Here is a 14624-nt window from a genome sequence, read left to right as displayed (position 1 = left end):
AAATCCCTCATATGCGACAAAGAGTTCACTCCAAAGTCACAAATAGCGGAGAACAAACGAAGAAATTATTGTAGGGTACGAAACCACCTCACAGTTATCTTTTCTGATCAATCTTATGAGCTATCCCTATAAGTGTCACGAACAACCCTAGAGTTCATACTAAAATAACACCTTAAGATACACATGAACCAAAACATTAATGTCACCTAGATACTCCAATGTCACTACAAGTACCCATGGGCATGATTATACAATATGCATCACATAATTTCAGATTCATCATGTTCAATTCCACACAAAGAACTTCAAAGAGTGCCCCAAAGTTTCTACCGGAAAGTCAAGACGAAAACATGTGCCAACCCCTATGCATGGATTCCCAAGGTCAAGGACCCCGCAAGTTGATCACCAAAATATACATCAAGTGGATCAATAGAACATCCCATTGTCACCACAGATATCCCATCGCAGGACATACATCAAGTGTTCTCAAATCCTTCAAGACTCAATCCAATAATCAAACTTCAAAGGGAAAAGTCAATTCATCACAAGAAGATAGAGAGGGGAAAACTCCATATGATTCATCTATATTAATAAAGCTCGGGATACATCAAGATCGTGCCATCTCAAGAACACAAGAAAGAGATTGTACACATAACTACTAGTACATATACTCAGCCCGAGGAGGATTACTCACACATTATCATGGTGAGAAAGATAGATGTGTTTATGGAGAGGTGCAGCCCCGAAGAGATGCAGGCGATGGTGGCCACGACACCGGCGACGGGCGGTGGCGGTTGCGACGGGTGGCTGCCCCTTGCCCCTCCTTCTTCCTTGGTCTTGGTGCTGCAATGGAGGTGCCTCTCCCCTTCTTGGCGGCTTCCAAGGGAGAGGAAAATTCGTGCCTCTTGGTGGCTCTCTCAAAATTATGGTTTTTCTCTCCTTATATGTGCCTCTGTGGTGCTCTATGGCCCTCCGATGGATGGACCCTTGATCCAATGGCTCTCGGGCACCTCTAGAACCTTCCTAGGGCTCCTCACAGCCCTCATGAGTCTCCAAAGTCATGGCTTGGCCGAATATATCAGATATGTTAAGAGTTAGACTCAATCTCGTCAACAATTCTCGTGATCCCGTAATCAGATATTTTCCTTCAGTAAAACGGTTCTGTAGATTGCATACGAACTCCGTTTTGGACGAATTTGTAGTCCAGAATCATTGCCATAAAATGCCCAGTACTTTCCTAGGTTTAGCTTTTTCCATTTGAAGCCTTCTTGGGGGTCAAACTGACAATCTCTAATAACTTTTTGTGGACAAATTTCAGGAGAGTCAGAGTCCTCCTCCAACAAGGCTCCTTTTGCGTTTTTTCGACAATTCTAATTAATTTATACAAATCAAAGTGTGAAACAAGAACTTGTGCAATTTTGCAACCATTAATAGGTTAGTCCCAAAGAATAATATAAAGTTGTAGTAAAATGATTGTAAAACATTGAAGAATGATAATATAACAACATGGAACAAACAAAAAATTATAGATACATTGGAGACGTATGAACAACCACCATATACTTTCCTCAAAACAGCCACCATATCTACATATTATGGATTTTTCATTGCCATTCCGAGATATATTTCCATGCAACACCGCCGTCCCATTTTTTTATGACACACATCATCACTTCCATATTGCTTATAGAGTCATATTTTGTTCTAGATATCGAGTTGCAATCTTTGAGTTGTAAGTAAATAAAAGTGTGATGATTTGCACTATTAGAGCTTTGTCCCATGTGAGAAACGGATGATGGAAGCTATGATTCCCTCACAAGTTCAGATGAGTCTCCGGACTTTACAAAAAAATAAAAGAGGCCAAAGATGCCCACCAAAAAAATGAATAAAAAATAAAAAATGAGAGAAAGAGAAAAGGGATAATGCTACTATCTTCTTCCACACTTGTGCTTCACAGTAACACCATATTCTTCATAGATAGTCTCCTATTTTCTCACTTTCATATAACTAGTGGAATTTCGTGTTTTGCACAACCACTTAGTTTTCTTTTTGAGCTTTCATACACTTATAGCTCTAGTGCATTTGTTGCATGGCAATCCCTGCTCACTCACATTGATATCTATTGATAGGCATCTCCATAGCCCGTTGATACGCCTAGTTGATGTGATACTATCTTCTCCTTTTTTCTTGCAACCTCCACCATACTCTATTTCACCTATAGTGCTATATCCATGGCTCACACTCATGTATTGCGTGAGAGTTGAAAAGGTTTGAGAACATAAAAAGTGTGAAACAATTGTTTGACTTTTATCGGGGTTGTGCACGATTTAGATACTTTGTGTCGGGAAGATGGAGCATAGCCAAACCATATGATTTTGTAGGGATGACTTTCTAAGGCCATGTTATTTCGAAAGGACGCAATCGCCTTTTTAGTATGCTTGAAGTATTATTGCTTTTATGTCAATATTAGACTTTTGTTTTGAATCTTATGTATCTGAATATTCATACCACAATAAAGAATATTACATGGATAAATATGTTAGGTAGCATTCCACATCAGAAATTCTATTTTTATCATTTACCTACTCGAGGATGAGCAGGAATTAAGCTTGGTGATGCTTGATACGTCTCCAACATATCTATAGTTTTTATTGTTCCATGCTATTATATTATCTATTTTGGATGTTTTATATGCATTTATATGCTATTTTATATTATTTGTGGGACTAACCTATTAATCTAGAGCCTAGTGCTAGTTTCTGTTATCTCCTTGTTTTTGAGTATTGCAGATAAGGAATATTAAACAGAGTCCAAATGGAATAAAATGTTTGGAAAGATTTTTCTTGGACGAGAAGAAACCTGTCAGACTTGGAGAAGGGGGCACGAGACCTGGTGGGAGACGACAAGCCTGCATGGCGTGCCCTAGGGGGGGCTCCCTCATGGCTTGTGGGCCCCGTGTAGGCCTCCTAACCCTAATCTTTGTCCTATAAATTCCCAAACATTCCCCCAATACCAGAATGACACCAAAAAAATACTTTTCTGCCGCAGGGAGCCTATGTTCCCGTGAGATCCAATCATGGAGCCTTTCCGGTAATCTGCCGGATGGGGAATCGATCACGGAGAGCATCTACATCAACTCCATTGCCTCTCCGATGATGCGTGAGTGGTTCACCACAAACCTACGGGTCCATAGATAGTAGCTAGATGGCTTCTTCTCTCTCTTTGTTCTTCAATACCATGTTCTTCATGATCTTCATGGAGATCTATCCAATGTAATACTCTCTTGCGGTGTGTTTGTCGAGATCCGATGAATTGTGGGTTTATGTTCATATTATATACGAATATTATTCGAATCTTCTCTAAATTATTATATGTATGATTTCATATCTTAGCAAGTCTCTTCGAGTTATTGGTTTGGTTTGGCCAACTAGATTGGTAATTTTTGCAATGGGAGAAGTGCTTAGTTTTGGGTTCAATCTTGCGGTGTCCTCACCCAGTGACAAAGTAGGGGTAGCGAGGCACGTTTTGCATTGTTGCCATAGAGGATAAAAAGATGGGGTTTTCATCATATTGTTTGAGTTTATCCCTCTACATCATGTCATCTTACCTAGTGCGTTACTCTGTTCTTCATGAACTTAATACTCTAGATGCAGGAAGGAGTCAGTCGGTGTGTGGACTAATAGTAGTAGATGCAGAATTCTTTCGGTTTACTTGACACGGACGTGATGCCTATATGCATAAGCATTGCCTTGGATATATTCCTAACTATTTGCTTTTCTATCAATTTCTTGACAGTAATTTCTTAACCCACCGTATTATTTTCCTTCATGAGAGAATCCTCGAGTAAAACCTATGGCCCCCGGGTCTATTTTCCATATTATAGCTTCAGTTCTATAAACCAAAAATACCAAAAATATATTTCTGCCATTTATTTACTTTGTTGTACTTTTAGTTCTAGCAATCTTTTATATCTATCTGTATCAGATCTCATCCTTGCAACTAACTGTGAAGGGATTCACAACCCGTTTTTAGTGTTGGATGCAAGTGTTTGATCGTTTGTGTTGGTGCTAAGATTGGGGCCTTGCTTGTTCCTCCTACTGGATTGATATCTTGGTTCTCAACAAACTGAGGGAAAAACTTATCTACTTTGCTGCATCACCCTTTCCTCTTCAAGGGAAAACCAATGCAAGCTCAAGAAGTAGAAATAGGCCAGATAACACGTACTGGACTATACATTTTGATGGCTCCACACAATTGGAGGGCTCGGGGGCTGGTGTAGTGTTATCCTCCAAATTCTGCTATGTTCTATGACTCATGTTCCCGTGTACTAACAATGCAGCTGAGTATGAGTCTCTCTTACATGGGCTCAGGATAGCCAAGGAGATGAATCTTAGTCGGGTCAGAAGCTTGGGCGACTCAGATTTGGTGGCTCAACAAGTTTCTGGAAATAGGGACTCGAGGGACCCCTTATAGACATGTACTAACCGAGGTGGCGGGTCACTTTCGTGGCTACCAGGTTGACCACATTGATCGCTGGCTCAATGAGGCGACAAATGCATTATCATGACTCGGATCACAATGCAAGCCCCCCCCCCCCCAATGTGTTCTTGGATGTCCTCTATAACCCCTTTGTGAAATTACCGTGTGAAGAGGATATAGCTATCCCTGGCCCGGAATTGTAGTTGGTGGAGGCTCTCCTGGCAACTCCTGATTGGACAGTACCATACATGGCTTACCTAGGACAAGGAGAGCTCCCGGCTGACAAAATTATCGCCCAACACATAATACGATGGTGCAAGTCTATGACTATTCATAAGGGCTAGTTGCACAAGGTAAGTACTAGCGGTGTCTTTCAACGTTGTGTTTCCCTTGAGGAAGGACCGGAGATTCAATGAGATCCACGTTGGCGACTGTGGTCACCATGTCGGCTCATGATCTTTGGTGTCAAAAGCTTTGCGTCATGGATTTTACTGGTTAACAGCTCACGCTGACGCACAGGATGTAGTACGCAAGTGCGATGGATGTCAAAAGTTTTCTCAACAAGCTCATGTGCCGACTCAGGAATTGCGTATGATCCTAATCACTTGTCCATTTTCAGTCTGGGAGCTTGATATGGTTGGTCCGTTCAAGATGTCCTGTGAAAAAAAGACCCATCTACTAGTGGTTGCTGACAAGTTTACCAAGTGGGTTGAGGCAAAACCCGTCAACAATTGCAAAGTAGAGACAATAGTCAAATTTTTTAAAAACTGATTTTTCGTTTTGGCTATCCTCATAGCATTATTACTGACAACGGTACCAATTTATCCAAAGGGGCCATGAAATAGTTCTGCCAGCAGGAGCATATGTGGCTTGGTGTATCATTAGTAGTGCATCCACAGTCCAATGGGTAGGTTGAACGAACTAATCAAGAAATATTGCTTGAGATCAAGCCCCGGCTCATGGTTCCCTTACAACGTACCCCATGTTGTTGGGTCGAGGAGCTTCCTGCAGTACTTTGGAATATCTCGACAACGCCAAATAGATCCACTCGTTATACCCCCTTTTCTGGTTTATGGACCCGAGGCGGTACTCCCTAGTGATATACGACATGATTCCCCTTGAGTAGCCGCTTATGTTGAAGCACACAATGAACAGGCACATCAGGCACACAATGAGCGTGACTTGAGCAAGATCAGCTATATATTAGCAAGACCTACGTCACTATCATAGCCATAGAGTTAAGAGCTGCACTTTTCAGGAGGGTGACTTAGTGCTTCGATTGATTCAAGATCATACATGCATGCACAAGCTTTCTCCACCTTGGGACGGTCCGTTCATCATGAGCAAAAACCTCAACAATGGTTCATATTATCTGATAGACCTTCGACCAGATACATACACCTCCCAAGAGGAAACAACCCGACCATGGAACATCACTCACCTTTGGCCTTATTATACTTAGATCCATTGGATCTTTACTTATGTACCTCCCCAACTTGTGTACATACTTTTTTTGCAATAAAGCTGGCACCCCCGAAACTCAGGGTCTCTGTCGTTTCAGACTACACAAAGAGCATGAGTCTTTATTATTAAACTAAGTTGCCCAAGAGGATGAGCTGCCATGATGTGACCATTTAAACATAAGTGCTTTAAAGCCAAAGAGGACGAGTTGAGATAATGCATGGTTCAAACATAGGCGTGATTTGTGATTAGTGGAATCAAGCCGGCTTTATCTGAACCCCATATATTTTGTAGTAGTAGCATTGTCTCCTGTAATCCTAGGTTGAGCTTTTCCCTAATCACATGTCACTTGGGGGCTTCCAACTCACTGAGTTTAGCTTTCTCACCCTCTTGATCAATGAAAAATTACCTCTATACGATGTTCAGACCTGACTATATGCTTGTGGGACACCGATTAAATGACCCCATGTACTCTTGACAAGTCAATCCATTATGGACCCTAAACTTTACAAGGTTAAAACATCGAGTTGCATTGCGTGAGAGTCGCGATATGGAAAAGGATAAACCATGGGATAACATACCCGCTTCATTGAAGCTGGACTTGAGCCTGATGAGCCAGTCTCCTCGTCGAGTCTCATTGAGCCGGCTCATGATCACTATGGGTTATCGCACTCAACCAATTAAGGGTAAGACTAGAGCCTTGCAAGCCAGTCTCCCTGCCGCACCTCATCGAGTCGGCTTATTAGAGGTGATCCATTGCCATCATCGAGTACTACCTTAAATTTTTAGGGATGATCCAATGTTTCTTACCGGCCTCATACATCGCATCCGGGTTATGTAGCCATCACCTTGTGACAACGAGTTCAGTCATTATACATCCAAAGCAGGGAGGCTTACATTGCCCCGCCCATTTTGGTTCAAGTCATCGTTCATAGAGCAAGAAATAATAAAGTACAAGTCACATGATGCAGGGTTTCCCCAGCCAAATCATACACAAAGGAGTATCATTTGATCCACATCAGAAACTATTGACAACTTCATATGAGATACAAAAGTTTAAACATGCACGACGTCATGACTCAGGCAATCAATCTTTAAAAAAAGGATATTACAAGGATACATGGAGCCCAGGGTCTTGGACTAAAGTTTTTAAAATTTGGTAACAGAACTTGGCTGTTAATTTATCCGGTTTAACTTCATCCGGATTAAAGCCCCGGGCCGACTTCTCGCTTAAGACGCCTGTGGGTCATCCTGAGCCGGGTCTTCTGGTTCCTGGATCTAAAGATTACCCATATCCTAGTTGCAATGGGTTAAAGTGTGAAATTCAGCTTCCTCGTGCAAGATGGGAGACAGGTCAACATCAGGGACAAAGATATGTTTACTACGATGAGGAGTCAGATTCACCAGCTCAAAGGTGGGGGGTCGAACTCGCGAGTTGTTGTCATCATAAGCTGCTTGATATGTCTTCAAATGTGCATCTGCAGCCAACTGACTTGCCAACACTCAAGACGCCTTCACACATCGGGCATAATTCTCTTCCGTAAACTCTGACCCGTCATCCTTCAGCTGAGGAAATCCTCCGGCCATCTCGACCGGGTTAAGTTCTGGTGCATACACCAATGCCCGGCTCGAAGTAGCTATTGCACCTTTACGAGCGGCTGATCTCTTCAATTCTTCAATCTGCTAGGGCATTGTTGAGAGGCGCCCTAACACGTCTTTCATGAACTTGGTCGGGTCTTTGTACCCCATGACATCCTTGATGGTCAATAGGCTCCCATCTTATAATTGTTCAGTCAAGGTGTAAAGAGCTTTCAACTTCACAAAGTTGTTGTCTTGAGGATTTTGGATCTGGCGGCCTGCAAAATAGTTCAAACACATAAGTCATTCCACGAGTATTATTATACAAAGTTTTGTTCATACATGATATCACAAGGTCATCGCAGAATACTTACCAAAGACAACTTCGGTCATCTGAGTGATATGTCGTTTTAGACCAGCCAGCTCTTCGATGGCAGGCTTCAATTGACCCTCAGCATCCTCTGCATGTTTGGTCAGGGCGGCTTTGTTAGCTTCGGCGGTTTCCTTGTACAGCTTGAAATCAGCCTTTGGTTTTTCCAGCTCCTCTAAGGAGGCTCGTAATTTTTTGTCAGCCTCAGCTCGGGCGTCTTGCTGCAGAGCTAAATTTTTCCTTAAGTCGGTCAAGCTTGACTCGGCCACATTGGAAGCTTCGGGCACAATAAATGTACCACATGGATATTCGTCAAAACTAAGCCACCAAGGAGGAGAATCATGACCCTTAGGTGTTTGCAAAGAAGATTATTACAAGTCTCAAGCAGATTGCAAGCAGTATACTTGACACTTGGGGGCAAATGCATGTCAGTTTTTACAGCATACACTACAGGAAGACCCGACTCATCTCCAAGAAGATGACTTGGTCCTTGGGGGCTACAGGCTCTAAGTTTACAAAGTATATTGACATTATTCCTCTACAAATGAAATGACCCGACTCATCTCCAAGAAGATGACCCGACCCTTGGGGGCTACTAGTTGGAATTCTTACAACTAATAATGAAAATAACCGACTCATCTTCAAGAAGATAAGCCGGCCCTTGGGGGCTACACGATGCTTCATCAAAATTTCAATGTTATCGAGGACCCGGCTCATCTTCAAGAAGATGAGCTGGCCCTTGGGGGCTATGTAAGGACATAAGGAATGAAAGACTAAGTTGAGCATACCTCATATCTTTTCTTCATCATGCTCACTAGGCTGGCTTCCATGTCCCGGATTGTGGAGAGGCGGCTTAAGTATCCAGAGTGCAATTCTTCAAAACTGAGTTCCTCGATATTAGGAAGTTCAAGTTTAGCCTTTTATTTCTCAACCAAAGGCACCCAGTTTTGGCAGAATGCTTGACCAATGCGGTGAAAACAAGAGCCGTGTAACCCGTCCCAGTAATAACAACCCTCTTCTCATGAGAAGCAGCGTCTTTGGTTGTTTTCAGAGGACTAGGCGGGTTAGGATTGACCTTTGGGTTTATTTCCATGGACACCTCACCAGCACTTGATGGCTCAGAATGTTAGGCGCGTCATCGTAGGCACCTTGGTGAGATTTAGGGAGATTAACATGAGTTTCAGAAGGTTCAACACGAGTTTAAGGACTAACAAGTGTTTGATTCTCCAGCTCAGTCGCATGAGTGATGATAGATGACTCGCCTACTTTCCTTTTCTTGGCTTGGGCCCTATAAAGCAAAAACATCATGTCAAGATATACGCAAGGATTAAGGTTAAAAATCAGTATTGGATGCAAAATGGAATAGTTATTCTGGATTAATAATAAGGGGTGGCAGCTTTGAAGCAGTTGAGTCGCTCGACGAAGGTGATGACTCCTAATGTGTTGAAACATAAGGGTTGAGAGGTTGCTATATAAGACTAACAGATGGGAAAAGACAGTGTTGCATTGTAAAGTACCTCATTTGGTCATTTGCGGGTCCTGACTTCTCAGGAAAACCTGTCACAAGATCACCCGAGATGCTTGGGGACTGGCGTCTTGATGCACACAAATTTTTCTTCAAAAGGAAATAAAGATTCAAATAAGCTTCCGGGTGAGACAAACGTACTTTTCTAACGACCTGCCTTGGTGGCTGATGGGGTTATAGTCCTAGGGTAGGGTCATAGGCCTGCACTATAAGTCCTACCCAAGGACTACCCTTCATAAGAGATAAGGCCCTTAGTTAGTTCCGACTGAATTAAGGACTTCCCATCGTCCAGTCGGTAATGAATCCTCCACCATCCAGTCGGAGATGAGCATTCGGAGTGTATCAAACTAACCGACTAGATTCCACTCTGTACATCGTAACCCCCGTGGAGGGAAACGGTCATACGTTTCCATGTGCCTTTATTAGCATTTAAGACATACGTTACCTGTAACGTAGGCATTTATTCGCCACTACTCCACCCCTGTGCACCGAACCGTTGTGAAGGGTAGCGCACTCTATATAAGCCACCCTTCCCCACTGGTGCAAGGGTTAGCAATTCACTGTAATCCATATTCCACTCGACAACAAGCTCCAAGAGCACTGAGACGTAGGGCTATTACCTCCACCGTAGAGGGGCCTGAACTCATACAACCTCGCCGTAGCTAAGACTCTGCCCATCCTTTCGTACCCTACACATCTACTGTCAGGCTTATACCCACGACAGTTGGCGCGCTCCACTCCGCAGGCAGAAGCTGCAGCTGTTACCAATGCCAAGTTCAAAGGCAAGGGGAAGGCTCAATTCACACCCAAGAAGAAGCAGTTCAGTAACCCCATCCTGGACCAGCCATGTCCGATTCACACGAAGATGGATGAAGAGGGCAACGCCATATATCCGAAGCATAGCACTCGGCAATGTCGCCTCCTGATCCAGGGGTTCAGCGAAGGACAACCGAGTGAAAAGGGCAATGAACAGGACGAGGAGGACAAGGAGGACCCGTTCCCCCAAGTCCATGCAACACTGATGATTTTTGCTGACGTTGAGAGCAAGAGTCGACTGAAGCTGGTGAACAGGGAGGTGAACATGGCCACGCCTACCAACCCCAAGTTCCTCAAATGGTCTCAGACTGCGATCACCTTTGACCAGTCGGATCATCCAGCACACGTACCCACCCCAGGGAGACAGGCTCTGGTCGTCGACCCGGTGGTGGAAGGAGTCCGACTGCGCAAAGTCCTCATGGACGGCGGCAGTGGCTTGAACATCATGTACGCCGACACTCTCAAGGGGATGGGCATTCCGATGTCCAAACTCAGCGAGAGCAGCATGCAGTTCCATGGAGTCGTCCCTGGACGAAACGCCAAGTCACTCGGCCAGATCGCGTTGGACGTCATTTTCGGCTTCGACAAGAACTTCCGCAAGGAAAAGCTGACGTTCGAGGTGGTGGACTTCCAGAGCGCTTACCACGCAATTCTGGGCCGCCCGACGTATCCGCGTTTCATGGACCGTCCATTTTACGTGTACCTGAAGCTGAAGATGCCAGGTCCGAAAGGTGTGATCACTATCACACGCAATCGACAGCGGGCCGAGGAGTGTCTGCACCAGGGATCAAGAATCGCCGATCAGCAGATGGTTGTCCTCGAGCTTGACGACTACAAGATAACAGTCGACCCCGCTGACTTGATGCGTGCGAAGAAGCCAGCTTCGGAGTCCGCATTCCAGTCGGCGGGAAAGACGAAGAAGGTCAGCATCCACCCGATGGACGACACCGCTGCTCCGACGAACATCTCCACCACCCTCGATCCTAAATACGAAGCCGAGCTCATCCAATTCCTCCGTGAGAACTGGGACATCTTCGCATGGAAGCCCTCTGACATGCCAGGTGTACCCAGGGAGTTGGCTGAGCACCGACTGCACGTGGATCCCGCCGCTCGGCCTGTCCGAGAACGCCTGCGTCGGTCCACCGCGCACAAGAGGAAGGCAATCGAAGCAGAGGTGGCCAAACTTTTGGCAGCCAACTTCATTCGCGAGGTGCACCACTCCGAGTGGCTCGCCAATGTTGTCATGGTGCCGAAGAAGGACAAGTCACTCCGAATGTGCATCGACTTCAAGCATCTAAATAAGGTCTGCCCGAAAGACCATTTTCCGCTCCCCCGCATCGATCAAATTGTCGACTCGAATGCGGGTTGCGAGCGGTTGTCATTTCTTGATGCCTACTCAGGCTATCATCAAATCCATCTATATGGCCCCGATTAATTAAAAACAGCCTTCATCACCCCATTCGGGTGCTTCTGCTACATCACTATGCCATTTGGTTTGAAGAATGCAGGAGCAACCTTTATGCGCATGATCCAAAAATGCCTCCTCGACCAGATCGGTCGGAATGTGGAGGCGTATATGGATGATATCGTAGTCAAGTCATGCAAAGGTTCCGACCTGCTGACTAACTTGGCAGAAACATTCGCCAACCTTCGTAGGTACGATATCAAGCTCAACCCAGCCAAGTGTTCATTCGGTGTTCCCAGCGGAAAGTTACTCGGTTTCTTCGTTTCCGAACGAGGGATCGATGTCAACCCCGCAAAGATCGGGACCATCGTCCGAATGGAGCGGCCTGTCAGAATACACGATGTTCAAAGGCTCACAGGTTGCCTAGCGGCTTTGAGCAGGTTTATCAATCGACTCGGCGAGAAGGCGCTTCCTGTGTACCGACTCGTGAAGAAATCAGATACTTTCGAGTGGACAGAGGAAGCCCAAGTCGCATTCGACGACCTCAAAGTCCTACTTTCCACCCAGTCGGTTCTTACTGCTCCGCTCAGTAAAGAGCCCCTTCTTCTGTACATCGCGGCTACAAATCAAGTCGTCAGCACTGTTCTCACAGTCGAACGAAAGGAAGAAGGCAAATCATACAAAGTTCAGCGGCCAGTGTATTACGTCTCCGAAGTCCTGAGTCCTTCCAAGCAGAGGTATCCCCACTATCAAAAACTTATCTACGGGATTTACATGACTGTGAAGAAGGTAGCTCATTATTTCCAAGACCACTCGGTGTCTGTCGTTTCTGATGCTCCGTTGTCGGAAATCCTCCACAATCGGGACGCATCGGGCCGAGTGGCGAAATGGGCAATGGAGATGTTGTACTACGACATCAAGTTCGAGGCCAAGAAACCTATAAAGTCTCAAGCTGTGGCTGACTTCATAGCAGAATGGGTAGAACAACAGCAACCGACCCACATCTACTCGGCTCATTGGACAATGTTCTTCGATGGGTCCAAGATGTTGAATGGCTCCAGCGCTGGCATTGTGATCATATCGCCAAAGGGCGACAAACTCAAGTATGTGCTGCAGATACACTTTGATTCCTCCAACAACGAGGCAGAGTATGAAGCTCTCCTTTATGGACTGCGCATGGCCATCTCACTCAGCGTCCGTCGTCTGATGGTCTATGGCGATTCGGATTTGGTGGTCAATCAAGTGATGAAGGAGTGGGACGTCGGGAACCCCACCATGACCACGTACGGCAATGCAGTGATGAAGCTCGCGAAAAAGTTTGAAGGTCTGGAACTCCACCACGTTCCTCGACTGAAAAACCAAGCAGCTGATGAGTTGGCAAAACTCGGATCCACTTGGAGACCAGTCCCGAGTGACGTCTTCCTCGAGCACCTCCACCTTCCCTCAGTTAAAGAAGATCCCTTCACAGAGGAACCAGTACAACCAAAGAGCTTGACAGACCCGACTGAAGTCAAAGTACCTGCCGTGGTTGATTTGATCATGGAGATTCTTGATGTCATCCCCGAGTGGACTGTGCCATTCATTGCATACATCCTGAGGCAAGAATTACCAGAAGACGAAGTCCAAGCCAGACAGATCGTCCGCAGGTCAAAGTCATTCACTGTCATTGACGGCCAGTTGTACAAGGAAAGCATTTCAGGCGTCCTTCAACGATGCATCTCCCCTGAGGAGGGACAGTTGATCCTGGAAGAAATTCACTCGGGAACCTGCGGTCATCACGCCTCCTCAAGAGCAATCGTCGCCAAAGCATTCAGAGCTGGCTTCTTTTGGCTGCAGGCGAATGAAATGGCGAAAGATATGGTCGACCAATGTGAAGGCTGTCAGTTCTACTCTAACAAATCCCACAAACCAACATCTGCGTTGAAGACAATCCCTCTTGTTTGGCCTTTTGCAGTATGGGGATTAGATACAGTCGGTCCATTCAGGACAGGCCAAGGGGGATTCACACATCTGTTGGTGGTAGTCGACAAGTTCACAAAGTGGATCGAAGCCAAACCCATCAAGAAGCTCGACGCCCTAACGGCCATCAAGTTTGTCAGGGACATCATCTCCAGATTCGGGGTACCTCACAGCATAATCACTGACAACGGAACAAACTTCGACTCGGACAGATTCAAAGGTTTCTGTACAGGCCAAGGTATCCGAGTGGATTTTGCATCTGTGGCGCATCCCCAAACAAACGGGCAAGCAGAGCGGGCGAATGGACTTATTCTGCAAGGTTTGAAGCGTCGACTCCTGCGAGAGGTGGGACATGCTGGTGGCGCATGGATCACCGAGCTACCTTCGGTGCTTTGGGGTCTCCGCACAACCCCAACTAGATCTACACGGCGATCCCCGTTCTTCCTCGTTTACGGAGCAAAGGCGGTCCTTCCGAGTGACTTGCTTCACAACGCTCCACGAGTTGAACTCTTCTCCGAAGCTGAAGCAGAACAAGCAAGGCAAGACGGAGTGGATCTTCTAGAGGAGGAGCGCGAGATGGCACTGACTCGCTCAACGATTTATCAACAAGATATGTGGCGCTTTCACGCGCAACATGTCAGGAGTCGTACATTCCAAGCACGCGACCTGGTGCTCCGAGTGGATCAGCAGAGACCTCACAAGTTGACTCCCGCCTAGGAAGGACCCTTCATCATCTCCAAGGTGCTGAACAACGGAGCATACCGACTCTACAACATCGACAGGGAAACGGATGAGCCGCGAGCATGGAACGGAGATCTCCTGAAGTGCTTCTACACGTGACCGTCGACTAAAGCAATGTAAAGAACAAGTATCGGTGAAATAATACAAAGCAGATTGAGTTTTTGCAGATTCAAAATTCTTCCGCGGTCGCAGACACCGGTCTCAAAAAAAAACTTAGCTGCGATCACGAATCGCCTGAGTATTAACTTTCTTCGAGTGTGCACTAAACGTCGCACTCGGGGACTTAGCTG

Source organism: Hordeum vulgare, chromosome 3H (genome assembly GCF_904849725.1).
Source record: "Hordeum vulgare subsp. vulgare chromosome 3H, MorexV3_pseudomolecules_assembly, whole genome shotgun sequence".
Lineage (NCBI taxonomy): Eukaryota > Viridiplantae > Streptophyta > Magnoliopsida > Poales > Poaceae > Hordeum > Hordeum vulgare.
This window is presented reverse-complemented; position numbering follows the sequence as displayed.